This window comes from Lissotriton helveticus, chromosome 1_2 (assembly GCF_964261635.1).
Source record: "Lissotriton helveticus chromosome 1_2, aLisHel1.1, whole genome shotgun sequence".
Taxonomy (NCBI): Eukaryota; Metazoa; Chordata; class Amphibia; order Caudata; family Salamandridae; genus Lissotriton; species Lissotriton helveticus.
This window is the reverse complement of record NC_136058.1, coordinates 276332742-276351223: the sequence shown is the minus strand read 5'-3', so window position 1 is coordinate 276351223 and position 18482 is coordinate 276332742.

The following is an 18482-nucleotide window of genomic DNA, read 5'->3' as shown; positions in this document are numbered from 1 at the left end:
TGCAGGAAGGTTCCGGGGACCTTCCTGCACATAAACAATTATAGGCAATTTGCTGCTTCTATGTGTGCTGCACAAGGCAGCACACATGTAAACAGCAAAAACGAGGAGAAATAAAACATTTCTCCTTGTTTTGTCTGTTTAAGACCAGGTTTTCCTTGGTCTTAATTTTGGCACTGCCTCCTATTTATGCTGCCCTTGTAAATAGGGGACAGCCTAACAATCAATGAATGGGTGTTGTGGTGGAACGCCCATAGCAACACCCATTGACCTCCCCTTTTACGCTAAATACATTGTGAGAGGGTGCATTATTTACAAGGCAGCGTTAAGCCATGTTAAGCGGCTTAACGCTGCCTTGTAAATAAGGTGAGGCCCCCTATCGCCATCACGACGTCACTGAAAGTGACATTGTGGTGGGGATAGAGGCTGCACCTACTCTGAGTCTACATTTTGCTTGTAATTATTACCTATGCTAGCGCCTGATGCAGCCAGAGTGGGTGAAGTACATGAATGCAAATAAATAAATTAAACATAGAGGTTGCATGCAGATTTCTGCAGCAGCTTCATCTCAACCCGCTGAGATACTTACTGTACCAGCTCTTTTGGTAGAAAGAGTATCTAGGCTTCCAGCCCTTTCATGGCAGCCCTGTCCACTGTGCACAAAAGGCATTGAGTTCCACCTGGTGGTGTCTGTGACATCCATAATAAAAACATGCAGCCTTGGGCGCCAAATATGCTATATTTGGAGAGACGGTCTGGAATCTGATCTGTCCTTGTAACCTGCACTTCCTCTTCTGTCCCTCCTTTGATTCATAAGGGCTCTTTTAAAGGGCTCGAGGGCCTTGTCTGCTACAGGAGACTGCCCCAGTTTGCAGGTTCCCAGCTGAAACACTGTGACAGATTTGTTGAAAGGGAATGAGTCCTAGGAAGCAAGGCACTGGAGCGGATTAAAGCAATCGCAGGAGAGATGTGCATGCAACTTGCAGAATTTAATCCTGGTGAGGCCGAGTGAACCAGGCCGCTTCCAGGCCCAGACTAGACAGAGCCTAAAATACGACTAGTTGTTGGATTATCTCAGCATACGTTAAATGTCAGCTCTGTGTGGTGGAAGAGAAGGGGTGGATAGCAGGTAACCAATGTTATTTACAGGCCTGTGAAGCAATTTAGAAAAAAACGAACGTGTGCCAAAGGCATATTATACGTATTCCATTTATTGCAATAACATTGGGGCATATTAACAAGATGTGCGTTAAAAAACGCACATCGCACATTTCACTATCGCCGGCTATCACCGGATTTTTTCGCCATGTTAGCGCGTTATTATCAACGCGCAACACATAGGCGATAGTAAAACCTGCGATAGCCGGCGATAGTGAACATTAGCGCGTGAAAACAAGTGTTGTTTTCACGCGCTAATGTGTGCCTTGTTAATATGGGGGGGTGGATTCAGCTTTATGATTCACACCCCCATGTTAACAATGACTAACGCCTGATCAAAGCAGGCGTTGGGAGACCTGCGATAAACAAGTTTATCGCAGGTCTTTTCCTCCCAACGCCTGCCTTGGTGATAGGGTGTTCCCACCTTGTGGGAACGCCCACTTTGCATGTCATTAGCGATGTTTCTCGCTGACATGCAAAGTGGGCTTGTGGCAGGCGTTGCAATGCCCTTGTTAATAGGGCGCTGGAAGTATCGCCGCTTTCTCGGCGAATTGTGCCGAGAAAGCGGCGATACTTCAGCTTGTTAATATGCTCCATTGTTATTTACCATATAATTCTAAAAGCATCGCCAATACCACCACCCACCCCATCCGATACTATGTCCAAAAGCAAGGCAGAGGCGTACATTGGAATAAATCAGGAAACATCACCTAGCTCTCCCTACCCTACCCGTGCGAACTACGAATCTGATTTGACACTGGATCTGCCTTTCACCCGTGCTCCCAGCCTCCATTTCCCACTCCTGAGACTGTCTAAGCTGTGGCGCCAACAGAGACATGCAAACAGTTACTCAATCTCCCTGTCACGGCAAGGCTGCTGGGGACAAAAAGCATTGAAGAAGCCAATAAGTTTCACCTTTAAAATGTGAGGACTAAGAAGCCGATTAGGATGGCGGTGAATCTGCATCCTCCGGGCCGGCGGAAGCCACCGCCGGCCCGGAGGATTCAGATTCACCACCGGGGTGACAGAAAACACCCGCCGCCAGATTAGGATGGCGGTGGGATCAGCGGCGGACGGCAAGTCCGTCCGCCGATGATCCTGGGTGTATGCTGGCATATATGGTGGCGGTGTCTGCAAGGCACCGGCAGCCATATTAGGATGCATGCGGAAACATGCTTTTCCACGGCGGCTTTTCCGCCGTGGAAAAGCATGTGTTTTTTTATGTTTGGGGGCCCGTTGCGGGCCCCCAGGGTGTCGGGGGTGGGGGTGCACATGGGGGGTACCTATGGTACCCCCCAGCATTTACATGCACAAAGCGGCAGGCACCAAGCGGTGCCTGCCGCTTTGTGCATGTAAATGTAAAGCATGCATTTTTAACCTTGCAGCGGGTGCTGCTTCAAGCAGCACCCACCGCAAGGTTAAAGATACGGATGTGACCACCAGGGTGGCGGTCACATCCTAATTGCACCGGAGGGACCGCCGCTGCCCCTGCGGATGGTCCCTCCACCTCGGGGGTGGCGGACGGATGCAGGTCCGTCCGCCATCCTAATAGGCCCCTAAATTATAGGCTTTTGTAATCCTTGTTTGTAAATCACAAAGAAAAATGTAAAACAAAAAATGATATGACCTGCAGTGAATCGTACTCTGATACATCAGCAGTTATCTTGGAATGATTTGTCTTTATGAGACCTATGTGTGGTGTCACAGCTGGAATCTTGGTGTTGTGCGGTGATCTGGAATAAGATGACACCAAGATTCCAGGGACGACAGTTGCCCAGGCTTCCCCTGGAAAGGGCCAATATCCATTGGCACTGAAATAAATATACCTAAATCATACTTGATGGCGTGCAGTCTCTCCTATTCACTCACTCACCCTTACAGCCACTCACACAGACATTCACTCTCCAATACAGCCACTCACACCCACTCACTTACCTATGCACACACTCAAACACCTGCTCACTCACCCATACAGCCACTCACACACGCACTCTCTTGCCGATACAGCCACTCATACAGCCAGTCACCCACACAGCTACTCACACACCCACTCACTCTCCAATGCAGCCACTCACACTGCCACTCACTCACCCATACAGCTACTTGCATACCCACTAACACTTCAATACAGCCATTCACACCCCCATACAGCCACTCAGACATCCACTCACACACTGATACAGTCACACAGCCACTCATATGAGTAGTTACTAGATCAAAAGAATAGAAATGTACCTAATGTTGTAGCTTAGTATATATCTTTAAGTCTGAGAAAGATTTACAAAACTCTTATAGTCACAGAACTGATGTCATCAGTGATGTAATTTGAGATGTCATCAGTAATTACACTGACCATCTCATGAGTGACGTAATATGTGAGGACATAAGCAGTGCATTGCAGGGGCATACGTTATAGTTAGCTCATGTAACTATGGCTGTTGAATTTCAGTGGTTTTGTACCAATGAAATCTGAGCCTAACTACAACGTCCCTGTAACCTTTGTTTTTTTCAGTGAATTTCTAAGGTTTTCTAATTCTATTTCCTAACTATAACGTTCTTCTATCTATCTATCTATCTATCTATCTATCTATCTATCTATCTATCTATCTATCTATCTATCTATCTATCTATCTATCTATCTATCTATCTATCTATCTATCTATCTATCTATCTATCTATCTATCTATCTATCTATCTATCTATCTGTCTATCTATCTATCTGTATATATTACTTTCTATCTACATAGATTATCTACTGGCAGTCACCAGTAGGTAGTTATAGTTAGGACCTAGTTTCCATAGGAAAAGCATTTTCTGTTTTGCCATTAACTTTGGCGCTGTTTTATGAATCCTCATGAAATTTTCGAAACTGGCTTGCCACTCACTTCAGCTGCTGACTTAAAAGATTTGGGGTGATCCATCAAGCGATGGCCCCCTCCCGTGCCATTTGCAGCCCCAGGGACCACCACCTCCCAGGGTGGGGTATGCAAACTGAAGGAGGGGGGACGTGTGGCCCCCCTCCTGGAGCCATACATGCCCTGGGGACCGCCACCTTCCAGGGCCGACTCCAAGGTGCCCACACCTGAGACATTGCCATTTGCTTTTGCTTGGCTTGAGCTGTGATCGCTCCCACCGAGCCAAAGCATACACTACGGTTTCGGCGAGCGGGAGATGTCAAAGCACTCCTGCCCACTGGAAGCAGAGGTTTCATCTCTTTCGAGAGTAAAGTATTGCTCCTGCATGCAGGGAGCTGCATTTCTAGCAGCTCCCTGCATGCAGCAACAATGCTGACTCCCGCAGGAAGCGGGGAGCAGACTGAGACCGTGGGGGCCTTGAGGCTTCCCCTACTGTCTCTAACATCAGAAAGGAGAAGAAAGAGGCAGAAGTAAGGCCAGAAATGAGCAGAAACAAGCAGAATACAGGTCAGACATTAACAGAAAGAAGCAGAATAAAGGTCGGAAACCAGCAGAAAGAGCCAAAATAAGGGTTAGAAATTAGCAGAAAGAGGCACAATAAAGGTCAGAAACAAGCAGAAAGAGGCAAAAGAGAGGTCATTAACAGGCAGAAATAGGCAGAATAAAGGTTTGAAACGAGCAGAAAGAGGCAGAATAAAGTTAACAAAAGAGCAGTAAGAGGTATGATAAAGGTGAGGAATGAGCAGAAAGAGTCAAAATAAAGGTCAAACACGAGCAGAAAGAGGCAGAACAAAGGTCAGAAACGAGCAGCAAGAGACAGAATAAAGATCAGCAATGAGCAGAAAGAGGCAAAATAAAGGTGAGAAACAAGTAGGAAGAGGCAAAATAATGATCAGCAACAAGAAAAAAGAGGCAAAAAAAAAGATGAGAAGAAGGAGGTGATGTAATGGGCAGTATGAGCAGAAAGAGGTAATGTAACTGGCAGTTTGAGCAGAAAGAGGCAAAATAAAGGTGAGAAAAAAGTATAAAGAGGCAAAATAATATTCAGCAACGCGCAGAAGAGGCAAAAAAAGATGAGAAATGAGCAGAAAGAGACAGAATAAAGGTCAGAAGGGAGCAGAAAGATGGAGAATAAGGGTAAAAAACTAGTAGAAAGAGGCAGAATTAAGGTCGGAAATGAGCAGAAAGAGGCACAATAGAGGTCAGAAAACAGCACCAAGAGGCAAAATAAAGGTAAGAAATGAGCAGAAAGAGGCAAAATAAAGGTCAGAAGGGAGCAGAAATAGGCAGATTAAAGGTCAAAAACAAGCAGAAAGAGGCAAAATATAGATCAGCAGCAAGAGGCAAAATAAAGGTGAAAAACGAGCAGAAAGATGCAGCATAAAGGTCAGAAACTAGCAGAAAGAGGCAAAATAGAGGTCAGAAATGAGCCACAAGAGGCAGAATAAAGGTAAAAAACTAGCAGAATGAGGCAGAATAAAGGTCGGAAACAAGCAGAATAAAGTGCAGAAGGGACCAGAAAGAGGCAGAGCAAAGGTCAAAAAGAATTAAAAAGAGAGTTCAGGCAACGGGGGTTTAATGTGTTTCTTTTCTTTTGTATTATGATTGAGCATATAAAACAAATGTATATATCAAATGTCCCTGGCAATGATTCGGACCATTTACTGTGGCAAATGTTTCCTGGGTTAGAAGCTCTGCAATGTATGTGACATTAGACACAATAAAAATTTGGTTTAAAAAGAAAAAGGGAGCAATAAGAGGCAGAATAGAGGTGAGAAACTAACAGAAAGAGGTAGAATAAAGGTCAGAAACGAGCTGAAAGGGCAAAATAAAGGTCAGGAGCAAGCAGAAAGAGGTAAGATAACGGGCAGCATGTGCAGAAAGAGGCAAACTAGGGGTCAGAAACGAGCACCAAGAGGCAGACTAAAGGACAGGAGCAAGCAGAAATAGGCAAAATAACGGGCAGAATGAGCAGAAAGAGGCAAATTAGAGGGCAGGAGTGAGGAGAGAGGAGGCAGAAAAATGAGCAGAAAAATTCAGCATAGGATAGCAGACTGCAGGAAAAGTGGACAGGATGACAGTCACAGGGGGAGCTGCCACAAGATCCTGTGTGCCCTACTACTTTTTTTACTGCACACCCACTGAAAAATTCAATCATACACTCACACACACTCACAGACCCACACACACTCATGCACCCACTCACAAACCCACTCAGAGACTCATGAACCCACTGATAGACACACTCATACACTCATGCACCCACTCACAGATCTATTCAATCACTCATTCACCCACTCACAGACCTATTGAGAGACTCACACACAGACTCACAGACCCACTCAAAGACTCACACACACCCACTAAGACACTCAATCATTCACTCACAGACCCACTTAGACACTCATGTTCCAGTTCACCAGACCCACTCAGAGACTCATGCACCCACTCACAGATCCACTCGGAGAGTAACACACCCACTGACTGACCCACTCAGACACTCATTCACCCATTCAGAGACCAACTCAGAGACTCACACAACCACTCACACCCACTCAGACACTCACATACCCACTCAAGAGACTCATCCATCAACTCAGAGACCTTCAAAGACACTCATGTGCCCACTCACAGATGCAGTCAGAGACACACACTGACTCACAGACCCACTCAGACACAGACATGTTTTCACAGACCCATTCAGAGACTCATGCACTCACTCACAGACCCACTCAGAAACTCATGTATTCCCTCACAGACACAGACCCACTCAGGCACCCACTCACAGACCCACTTAGGCACTCACACACCTACTCACAGACCAACTCAGACACTCTAACACCCACTGACAGACCCACTCAGACACTCTAACACTCACTGACAGACTTACTCAGACACTCTAACACCCACTGACAGACTTACTCAGAGTAATGTACTCACTCGCACACTCACTGTCAAATGTTAGTAGTTACATTTAGGAAAAAAAATTGAAAAAACCTTAGAAATTCACTGAAAAAAACCAAAGGTTATAGGAACGTTATAGTTAGGCTCAGATTTCACTCCAACAAAACCAGAGAAATTCAACAGTTATAACTTACGCCCCTGAAATGCACTGCTTATGACCTCACATAATATACCACTGATAACATCACTGATGACATCATCCACAGAAGTACTCACACACTGACTCAAATCCCTATACAAACTCGCATACACCTACTCACAATCCCACACAACCACTCACAGACCCATACAAGTACTCACACAACCACTCACTCATCCATAGAGCCACTCACACACCCACTCACTAACTCATAGAGCCACTCACACAACCACTCACTCACTCATGCAGCTACTCATACAACCATTCGGTTACCCATATAGCCACTCGCTGTCCATGAACACTACCAGCATCCAATCAAAGTTCGTTGAGTGCATTTTTCAGAAGACACCCTCTTGATAAAATGAAACTGCCTCAAACTCAGCTCGGAAAAAACTTAGGTAGTTCTTTTCGGGAAGGATTCAACACTCTGAATTCATCTCTCTGGACCTCAGCCTATCGGCCATCCGAACTCAGACCCACACCCACCAATTCCACCCAAATCAGGAATGCTGGTTGACAGCAAACTATCAACGGCCAATCAACTCAACTTGGTCCCTTCTTCCTGCTTACATACCCCAAGACCCTCTTGAAAATCTTCAGATATCACCAACAATGATAACTGATGTCCCCAAGTGTTTACAAAACTGTACATGCCATTGAGGTATTACAAATTGTGCTGAATATTTGTCTGTATTCACAGGTATTGAGAGGATGGTTTGTGCCATATGTACAGAGAATAAAGCAGTAAATGTATTAACGAAGAGGAACTTACTGAAACTTTTATTGCTTTGGTGGGATATGTGGGTAAAGTGCGAATGAGTCAGATCATAGCTAAACAATGATGATAATTCGGAAATCAGATTAACGATGCAACATCCTTGAATAGCCTATTTTAATTAGTAAATGAAATAATTTCTTCTATGTTATTCTCATACATAGCATAATTAATAGTGTATGGGCTTTGATGTCTAAGGGTCTCCCACATGCAACACTCTGTGTGAGAGTGGCAGCTGTCCCCTCAAGGCAGGCTATGAGAGACTGACAAGAGTGGCCGTGTAATCTATAGGGGGGTTACAGGCCATTTACCAATATCTCCATAGAGGGTCCATCCAGGTTAAGTCTGTGTGGTCCATCATAAGTGGAGTCCTTAACCTCCATGATGTCGAAGACATGCATGAGGATTGCCTGCACATGTCTATGTGTGTGTGTGATGACCACTCGTGTGTATCTGAACAGATTATTGATGGAGTCCATTTGTTTCCACGCTGCAGTCGGGAAGGACCTGCACAGCTGTGACGGAAGACAAAAAGGAGTAGTGACTGGTCCTTTGCCCCTCTTCCAGACTGAGCCCAAGTCTCCGAAACATCTTTGGAGCAGCCTTGCCAGAGGTGTAGAAGAAGTAAGACCTCACCTGTGGTGCCCATGCCAACAGGAGTGACCAGCTTCGCAACATGCCAAAGCCTGCTCCTAGAAGGACCTGCATGGGACTGCCTACATGAACAGAGCATACCCAGAGGCAAAGGGTCGCCCCAGTTTGCTGTACAGAACAAGCAGCACAAATCATAATGGCATCCGGGTTCAGGAGAGGCTCCACCACCTTCAGCCAATCTACAAGAATGAGCTTGTTGTGACTCCAACCCACCCGTGGCACACACTATGAGTGCCCACAGGCCCTGCATGCCCGCAATACTGGAAAAACTATTTTCAAACAGTTAGATTTCAAGCTAGAGACTCCCACTTCTACCCCTAATAACTAACTTCTGACATTTAAGGTGAATTAGAACATTGGAATGTTGAGCGCTCCATTGAAAACAATGGAGTGCTCCGGGCTTCTAATGGTTGGTAGACGCCCGGAGCATCAACATTCCAATGTTTGTTCACAGCTGTTGCTGTGAACAAAGGCCTCACGGAACCCAAGGGGATTTCAACCCCCTTGGGCTCCGTGAGGCCTTTGTTTTACAAATTAGAAAATGTTGCCCACTAGTGGCGGAATGTTCTAATAGCCTTAGAGCCCTCCGTAGCTGGCTCTATCGGCCATTAAATGCCCGCTCCCTTGTTAAAGGCCCTCGCCTTCAGCTCAGGTCTTTAACGATGGATAGGGCCTTTAATGGCCGGTAGAGCCGGCTACAGTGGCACCCTAAGCAGTCGTTGTACAGTGGCTCTTGTACTTGTATTACTGTGACTGTATCTGCTGATACATGGACAGAGGAAATATTGGGTTATTCCTCTATTGGCACCACCAGAAAACCCCAAAGTTGAAAGGATTTGACATACCAAGGAGACTGGGCTCTTCAGTTTTTGGGTGGTGGGTTTGGGTGTTGGGTACATTGGTCATTTCTTGTCATCTGTTTGGCTTTGTGGCATATGTGCAGGGAACATTATTCGGCCCTTCGTCAGAATCATCAGAACCAAATCACATCAACCAAAACTGCAGGTCTGTGTGCTGTGGCATATGACGTCACCCTGAAAGCCTGTGGAGAAACACTGTTGTTGAGGTCCTAGAGCCAACCCAGCACTTTACACATAGGGTGTCAAGGGCTATAGAGCCCAATAATAAAATTATAGCACCAAATTTGTAGATGCTACAAACATGTATGCGGTTTTAACTTTGGTCCAGAATATGCTAGGCACACTACTTAAAATTGAATATAGGTGTGCTGGTACTCACTATCCAGAGTACCTGTTTGCTCCAGAGAAGTGCTGGTACTCTCAAATTAAATGCATTGGAGTAGTGCTGAGGAGTACAGGTACTCCCTTTCAAATAACTGCAGGTACTCAGTACCAGACAGTACCTTTCAATTTAAAGGTCTAGCTAGGCACTTCTGATTTTCTTCTCTTTTTTAAGTGCTGAACATTTTACTTAGTACTAAATTCATTTTTAATAAGAAAATAACTATATGGACATTGAAATTATTGCCTGCTATTTGCTGTGAATGCAATTTCTCTGAGCGTCTTGCCTCGGCCACCTCCTCGAGTAATTCTTGACTGCTCCACACTGCTGCCATAGGGAGACCAGTGCCACAAACGAGTAGTTGGGTGATAGGTAATAGGACTCGCCAATAGTCTCTGGCCTCAGGACACCGGTGGTAAGCAATTTTAAGTGATCTCTGACTGCCCTAAGGCTCCAAGAGAAGGCGTCAAACAGTGCAAACATATTTTTTCTTGCATGCAGTGTTGTGAAGGCAGATTTAGCAGCAGGACCACGCCAAATTAGACCTCATTTTATTGTGTAGTATGAGGCTATTGTGTATAATTTAATTTAAAGTGAGTTGAGATGTAAGGGGCATGGTTTGCTTGACCCTTCTAATTGCTTGATGGGTCCCACAAACCTCAGCCTGCGCCAGTTATGTCTGTGATGTAGGGTTGTGGAAACATTTTCATTATGGATGTGATAATCACAAATTTTGCGTTATGTGAAATTTTCAAAATGCCACGCATTTAGTGGCTGTAAATTTTGCATATTTGTTTAATGCTGAGGAGCGATTGAGACGAAAATGTTTATCGGGAGCAGAAAATGCTTATTGTAGAAGAAATGTTTTACTCAAGCGTGTTCAATACAAGGGATACCCCAAAAAAATGTGTTTGATGAAACTACATAGCATTTCTGGAAAATGTGAAATTTTACAAACTGAATCGGTGTAATTTCATTTTCACAAGTCTACTGCACAGGGTTGTTATGCAAGTAATATGATGAAAAGTGTCAAGTAAAGGATGTTTAAAGGGTTACATTCATGCAAATAAACATTTAGCTCTGTTTTCCCAAAATGCTAGATTGCGTGCCCTATCAATGCCTAGACTGCTCGTGGGTGACGTGGGATCAGGTGGCCTAGTGGAGGTTAGCGGAAAAGTGTATATACCTGCCCCCACTGCCCCGCCCTCAGTTCCGCACGGGCGGTTTCCTCTTCCACCAGCCTCCTCTGATCTCTCCTCATGAAGGTCATTCATTAGCACTCACCTTTGACCCTTTGCAGCAGACTGGTCTCTCCTTCCCAAGCAAGTAATTTGTCTCAAGTTTGAGATCACCTGCCAGTGTCTCTTTACTTGTGTAGAGTTTTTTTAGGTCTTGTTTTCCCTTTTTGCCCCTGGCATTCTCCTCCGCCTTCCAGCTGCCCCTGCCTGCTCTCTTGTGACGAAGTAGGAAACACGTTTATAGACCACGTGCTGCAAATCCTGCGCTCTCTGGGGTTTTTCTTCCTCTAGAGAGCAGGCAGGTCCCTGGGGAGAGATGGGCAACAGGTGCTCCATACTTTTTAGCAAGACTTCAAACGAAAATGCGTCACAATGTGGAATGACCTCCATCAATGCAAGCTTCTAGTCAGGGTCTGGGTGACCTCTGACCTCTCCAGGCCTTCTTCCAACCGGAAAACACTCTCACTACAGGCAGGGTCGGACAGGGACAACAAATAGGCTGAACACTAAATTAAAAGTGGCCCCAATTAGCAAACCAGATAGATAAAAATGAGGCCCATGTTTGCATATCAGGCCAGTTTTGAACTAGTAAAATCCAGCTGTGTGGGCATTTTGCAAGGTATTGGAGATTGTAAGTATGTGTCTTTGCTGCAGGCAATGTCTGTGGTATTATCAGGGAAATCAACATGAAAAACTGGTCCACCTTTCCATAAAACCAGCCCACAAACTGCTAAAAAAAAAGAACCACACACTTACCCGTCAGACTAGCCTATTGGGCACTGCCTGATGGTAAACAACCCTGACTACAAAACCGTCACCCCGCATGTTGTTACAACGCGGTCCTTACAACGACCGCATAGTAAGAACGCATACCATTACCCCGCTAGTTGTAACAACGACTTGCAGAGGATGTAGAAGGTGTTTGATTTAAAATCCAGCTTCTTACCTACTGTCCGCACACACTGGAGTTGGAATAGTAAATTATACTATTCAAACATCCAGAGCCCCCATCCGCAAGTCGTTGTTACGACTTGCGGGGTAATGGTATGCGTTGTTACAATGTGGTCGTGGTAACGACTGCGTTGTAACAACATGCGGGGTGACAGGCTACGGGAAAAAGAGGCATATTCCTGCCTGATTGCCCTATAGGCCTGTTCAGCCCTGGCTACAGGAAGAGTTGGTAAAAGTTCCACAGCTGCTGGGCCTATCAGCGATTTCCTTAGCTCAATGAAGAGGCAATCATGCAATCCCTTTCTAGGCAGGTCAGCTAGAAAAGTTCCTCAAAGCAAAGATTCCTTCATTCCATGGGGCATATTATCAAGGAAACGGGATAAATTTTGCATTTCCCGCTTTGCGTGAATCTGTTTAACGCCGCGTATTGCAGGATTTAATCGACGAGAAATTGCGTTATTATCAATGCATATCTCCACAGCGATAAAATCCTATGATAGCGGCGAGAAACAGAATCCTGCAAAGCGGGAAATGCAATATTTATCGCGTTTCCATGATGATATGCCCGTTGCCTCAGCCGTACAACCCACCTGCCATAATTAGTATGGCTAAGTCAGTTACAAACCAGGCGTTACAAACCCGCGATAACCACGGTTAGCGCAGTTTATTTTATCGCATTGCGGGTGTGCACAAGGCTTGCTAAAGAGGGAGAGGTGTGGCGCCGCGGCCAGGGCGACTGACGCAGGAATCTGGGGACCACGGTTCGATCCCCGGCTCCGGCGGCAGGTTAGCCCAGCACCATGTGACTCTGGGCAATAGCTCGCTTAATCTTCCCGACGGCCCCCAGCGCCTAGAGACCCTTACGGGTGATTGTGCGCTTTACAAATGTGGACTTTACTTTACTTTACTTTACTAATATTGCGCTGCTGTGTCAGTGCGGATTTCCATGGAGAAATGGAAAGGAACGCCTACTTTGCATGTCATTAGCGATATTCATCGCTGACATGCAACGTGGAGTTAAAAGGGCTGCTTACTCAAGGAAACATGCGTTAGCATGTCCTTGATAATTGTGCGTTAAAAAGATTTGCTGCTTTTTGGCTGAAAAGGGGCGCTTTTTGGCTTGATAATATGCCCCCATGTTTCTTCCTTTTTCCTTGTACGTCGTTTCCTTCCATCTTTCACGCTCTCATTCCATTTGTCTCACACTTGGTTTTTTTCCTGTGCGTTGCGCATTGCCATCCCATTGACTCCACCTCAAATCATTGTCATAGTAGCTCTATTCATGCTGCGTTGTATGTTAGGTTCTGCTCCATCTTGTTGGCAGCGGGTCACAAAGTTCTCATCAGTCCAGTTGCACCCTCGCTGAAGCTGGTATAGCCTGTGCTTCCGTAGGCACTTGACAGTTAGAATTAGCTTTTGATGTTTGTTGCATAACACAGGTTGAAAATAGGGTTGTATAATGAGTGGTACAGACCAATCTGAGACTCACATACATGTCCCTGGCAAAGGAACCACACTGAAGCTGACGCATTCGCCTAACAAACCTTAGCACACTGCAGTTGGTGCATAATCACACCAGGAACCAGGCTCTGGTCAGCCATGAAACTCTTGAAACTTGGTGGAATTATTCACAAGGTGCTACATGGGAGATTGCGCAGCACTGTGCAGCTTTGCCGTGCGCCCACAGGCTTTTACAATAGTAAATAAATTGATGCCATGCTTTGCAGTGCTTTGCGATATTTTGCTTTGCTTTGTGTCACTTTACAGAGCATGAGCAGCTGTGCTAAACCTTAGGGAATATCAGCCCATATCTGAAAGTCATCCATATTCGGATGTATGTCGTTACTATGCATGCATTTACAACGTGTGCCTTTACGACGCAACTTTTACAACGCAAGTCGTTACAACGACTTGCTTTGGGGGGCGCTGGATAGTGAATAGTTTAATTTACTATTCCAACTCCAGTCCTCGTGGATAGTGGGGAAGGAGTTGGATAGTAAATTAATCTATTCCCTATCCTGGAGCGCCCCCCAGCGCAAGTCGTTATAACAACTTGCGTTGTAAAAGTTGCGTCGAAAAGGCACAGCGTTGTAAAAGTTGCGTAGTAAGCGCTGTTCTCCTCCATATTCCCTTGGTCACTGGAATGCAGAATGTGCACTATACAAATACCTATTACTAGCAATGAAAGTGGAAGTTGTCTGGGAGCAAATTCTAGGAGGTCAGCAAAATGCGTCCTTATATAAGTTAGAAAGAGCAAGGGTCTCCGTGATCTAAGAAAAGTATTCAGATCGCATGCAGAGGGAACAGAAGGATAACATGAGGCGGCCCAATCCATTTGCGTTGTCAGGGCAACAACCGAACATGCACTTTGTCTCTTGTCCGTGCATGTGCAGGGTGCCAGTCTGGCTAGGATCTGAGCTGGCTAGGGCTGGTCGATTGGTGGTAGTCCACCTTTAGGAACCTTCAAGCGCTTGAGAGCGGCTTGGGGCTTGAACCACTGCTCTCAATTGTGGTCACTTGGGCCTAGCAGCAGTAGGTGGAATCTAGGGGGCATATTAACAAGCGGAAGCGATAATTATCGCTGACCGCTGTTAGTGTGAGGAAATCTATCGCCGGCTGTCGCTGGCGATAATCTCCATGTTAGCATTGTATTAACAATGCTTAACGCCATAGAGATAAAAATCCCAGCGATAGCGGGGATTATCTCAGTTTTCAATGGAATATCGCTGCTTTTTCAGAGATATTCTATTAAAAATGGCGATAACATTGCTGATAGGGCCTGTGGTTTTAGCCACATGATCCACTCCCCATTGCAGGTATGTCTAAGTCAGGAATTTAGCAGCCGTTAGCCGTTAGCCGTTAGCCCCTGTTAGCGAGATAAATCCCAACGCTAACACTGACGGGGCCTCATTGTTAATAACGCTAAGCCCCGCTAGCGATAGATTTCCCTGAAGGATTCCCTGACACGCCTACCACACGCCTGCGTCACATCTCATTAGCGATGCAAGACTAGGCGATGAAAAATCCGGTCGCTAAGCGTTGAAAACCAACGCTAAGTGGCCTTGTTGATACGGCGATATGATTATCGTCGCTTAGCTTAGCTTAGCTAAAGCGGCGATAACGTATTTATCGCCATCTTGTTAATATGCCCCTAGGCCTTTTAAAGATTGCGCAGTTTCTGCTCAGGTTACCAGCCTTTATTGCTTTACTACTTCCTTTTTCTTCCGGATGCATTTGTTCAGCAGTAGTCCATGTCCTTGCTTTTAAAGAAGAGTGAACCGCTACTACTCATGTCACCAATTCTTGCCCATGGGCATCCTTCTACATTCAACACCATCTCTGCCTGTCACACATTGCCATATAGATTACTAGGCCTTCTCTGATTACTACCTCTCTTAAGATGTACACACACAACACTCAGGGATATCTTAAGGATTTTGGGGGCCCTTTGCCAAACGTATTTTGGGGGCCCCTGTTTGCAATGTCTTTGAATTCATTATCTAATTATGGCTATTTCATGCCCTCTTTGGCCATGTCACTGAAAGTGTACATGCACATTGGTCCAAATTCTAAATGTGTTTACATTTCATTTTCAGGGATAGTGATGTGTGTTTTCAGTATTGTAACACAGCAGCAGCTCACTAATAATACTGCAAATAATCTCTGTGACACTCTTGCCTGTCTCATATGCGAGGTCCTGTTTTGATCTAAAAGAATTTTTTGATGGATGTTGCATTAACCATAAACACAACATTTAAATGCAAAATGTTTTTTAATAGACTCTCTCACATCAACCACATTAAAAATAAAGTAAAGGAAAAGTATTTCAAACAATCTGCTCTATGAAGGGACCCCCCCCCCCCAAAGGCTAGGACCCTGGGTCAAAGCCCACTTTGCCCTTCCCTTAAAACGCCTCTGTGAACACACTTTCCTGGTCAGGTTAGTGCTGTGTGGTTACCTATATGTTTTAGTTCTTATTATAATAGTAATTTGCTCATATGTCACTGACAAATCCTCACTCATCACACCGCTATAACACAGTAACACAATAACTACACCTCAGTGGCCACCGTACTTAACAAGAAAACACCCTTCCACTAAAAACCCTACACAGTGTAGCTTCAGCTTGCTACATGTGTAAGCGCTTCTGTTCCCCCTAATACTGGTAATCAAAGCTGTACAAATGCTACAGTGCAATCAATGCAGCAAATATATTCCAGGTGTAAATAGGATTTCAGCAGAGAAAACATATTACTTTAATACAATCATGCAAATGGAATTTTATAGAACAGACCCAGAAGGACTAAACAGTGACGTCATCTAACCAAGTTAACCCATGTTAATGAGGAACGGTAACTAATTTGTAAGAACTTTAGACATTTCTAACATTTGTTTATTCTCATTTTACTTTATATTTAATGCATGATTTTATGTGAGTTGTAGAATGAATATGATACCTTTATCTGTGTAAATGTTTTAGCTATGTACTACATACAGAGTTGGCTGTCCAAGAGCCCTGAAGATGCCCAAAGGTTTGGCGTCCTGTCAAGAAGGCTCAATGTTTTAAGATGTGTCTGTGCATTGCAGTTCACCACTGCAAACCCCAGCAAGGCAGACTCAGCCTTTAATCCTTACAAGATTGAATTTACAGCATGTAGCAACAGCGGAAACTGTTGTATTATGGATAAAGTGTCCCATACACCACAACAAGTGAGCATGAGTGGGATTTGAGAGGTTAAAGTTATAGACACTGTTTCCAGGACAGAACGTTTGTGTGATAGCCCTGTGCATTCTGGGTGTAGCAGTCTTAATTTGATTTCATTCAACTAATTAGACTAATACTCATTGCTAATTGACTTTAAGTCAATGCTTTTTAGGTAAAATGTTTGGGATGGGAAACAGTGTCTGCAATGACCTGGCGTGAGATGGGTACTCTCTAGTTGAATTTTGCATCACTGATTTTTGCTTCCATTGCGATGTAATTACTCCTCCCAGACACTAGACGTCTCTGTTGCTTGACTGACCAAGAGCAGTGGTGTGATGAGTTGGCTGTCTCCTGGTTGTCCTGGCTCCTCATAGAGATGCAGGTAGTCTTTCTGCCTATTGAAAGTTGTGCTTGTATAAGAACTGGACATTTCTGAGATGACTGGTGTAGGCTTCTTCAGACCCCTCCAGCAGTTTTGCTGAGTAAGCCGGTCACAGGTCACCCCTTACATACCTGAGAGAATGACTGCTCCCCTGGGCATACCAGCTCCAGACTTTAGCTCACTTAAATGAGCTTTCCATGACCTCAGCCTTAGAAGACTCTCACCTGCTCTGCAACAGGACTTTGCTTAAAAGCTTAACAGACGGCCCTGGGCAGTTGCCAAAATTGGCCTGAGCCCTGGCTGTTGCTGGACCAGCCGCACCGGTCAGTGGCATGGTTGGAAATTCTAGCATTTTGGGCCATGACCTGACAAGGAAATTCTCGCTCTCAGGCACACTGATTTCCTTCTCAAATCCTGAAGAGGTCAGGTCAATGATCTGGGGAGACTCAAAGAAACCATCAATCACAAACTCACGACTCTCATCAGAAAACCTAAAACAAGTTCAACTGCAGAAGTGTGGAAAGCCAACTTGACTAAACCCCCATGAATTAAATACATTAGTACAAAACATGGGTGCCTGTTGGCACCGCTGTCATGTAGATCTTTTGCAGTGAATTCCTGGATCTACTGTTGCAGGCAGGTGAGGCTGTTGCAAACATAGGAAACAGCACACCTGTACTGTACCGAACAAAAGAGACAGTGGCAAACAGTATCAGAACCAATAAAGCAAAAATAATGTGGAGCGCCCAGAAAAACAACAAAAATAATGAATGGTGTCTGGAAAGCGAAAAGGTCAGCAGCTTAGCTTTATCAAGGCCCAACTGCCGAGTATGCAGACAAAATGGAGTTGGCAAAAGCACAAATGAGCAAAAGACACCTATCCCTAAAAAACAGAATGGGGCTACACCTTCCCTCTGTAAACTCAGGAAACAACATATTCTATAGGGGAAAGCTCCCAATTAAGAACAATGAGAAGAGGCAAGAGAAAAGCTGAGCCAAGCTTATGGTAAAACTCGAGTCCCTCTGCTGGAATGAAATATGTAGCAGACAAGGCACGTCAAAACCCCATGTGATATACTAAATACACACAGAGTGCACGTGCACAAGAAGGAGGGGGCAGCAAGCCCCTGTCATAGTCACTCTCTCCTTAGGTTTTTGTAGTGAATACAAAGTGTGAAAAAACTAGACCTCTGGTCTGCATCACTAGATGGCACACACACACACTAACAGTGCTTTCACTTGGACTGTGTGGTATGAGTGGGAGAATTTAAGTAGTTTTTTTCTGGTGTAGCATTGGAATTCTCACAAGAATTGTGGGTTTTATGTGTGCTACAAGACCGATGCTGCGAATGAGAGAACCCC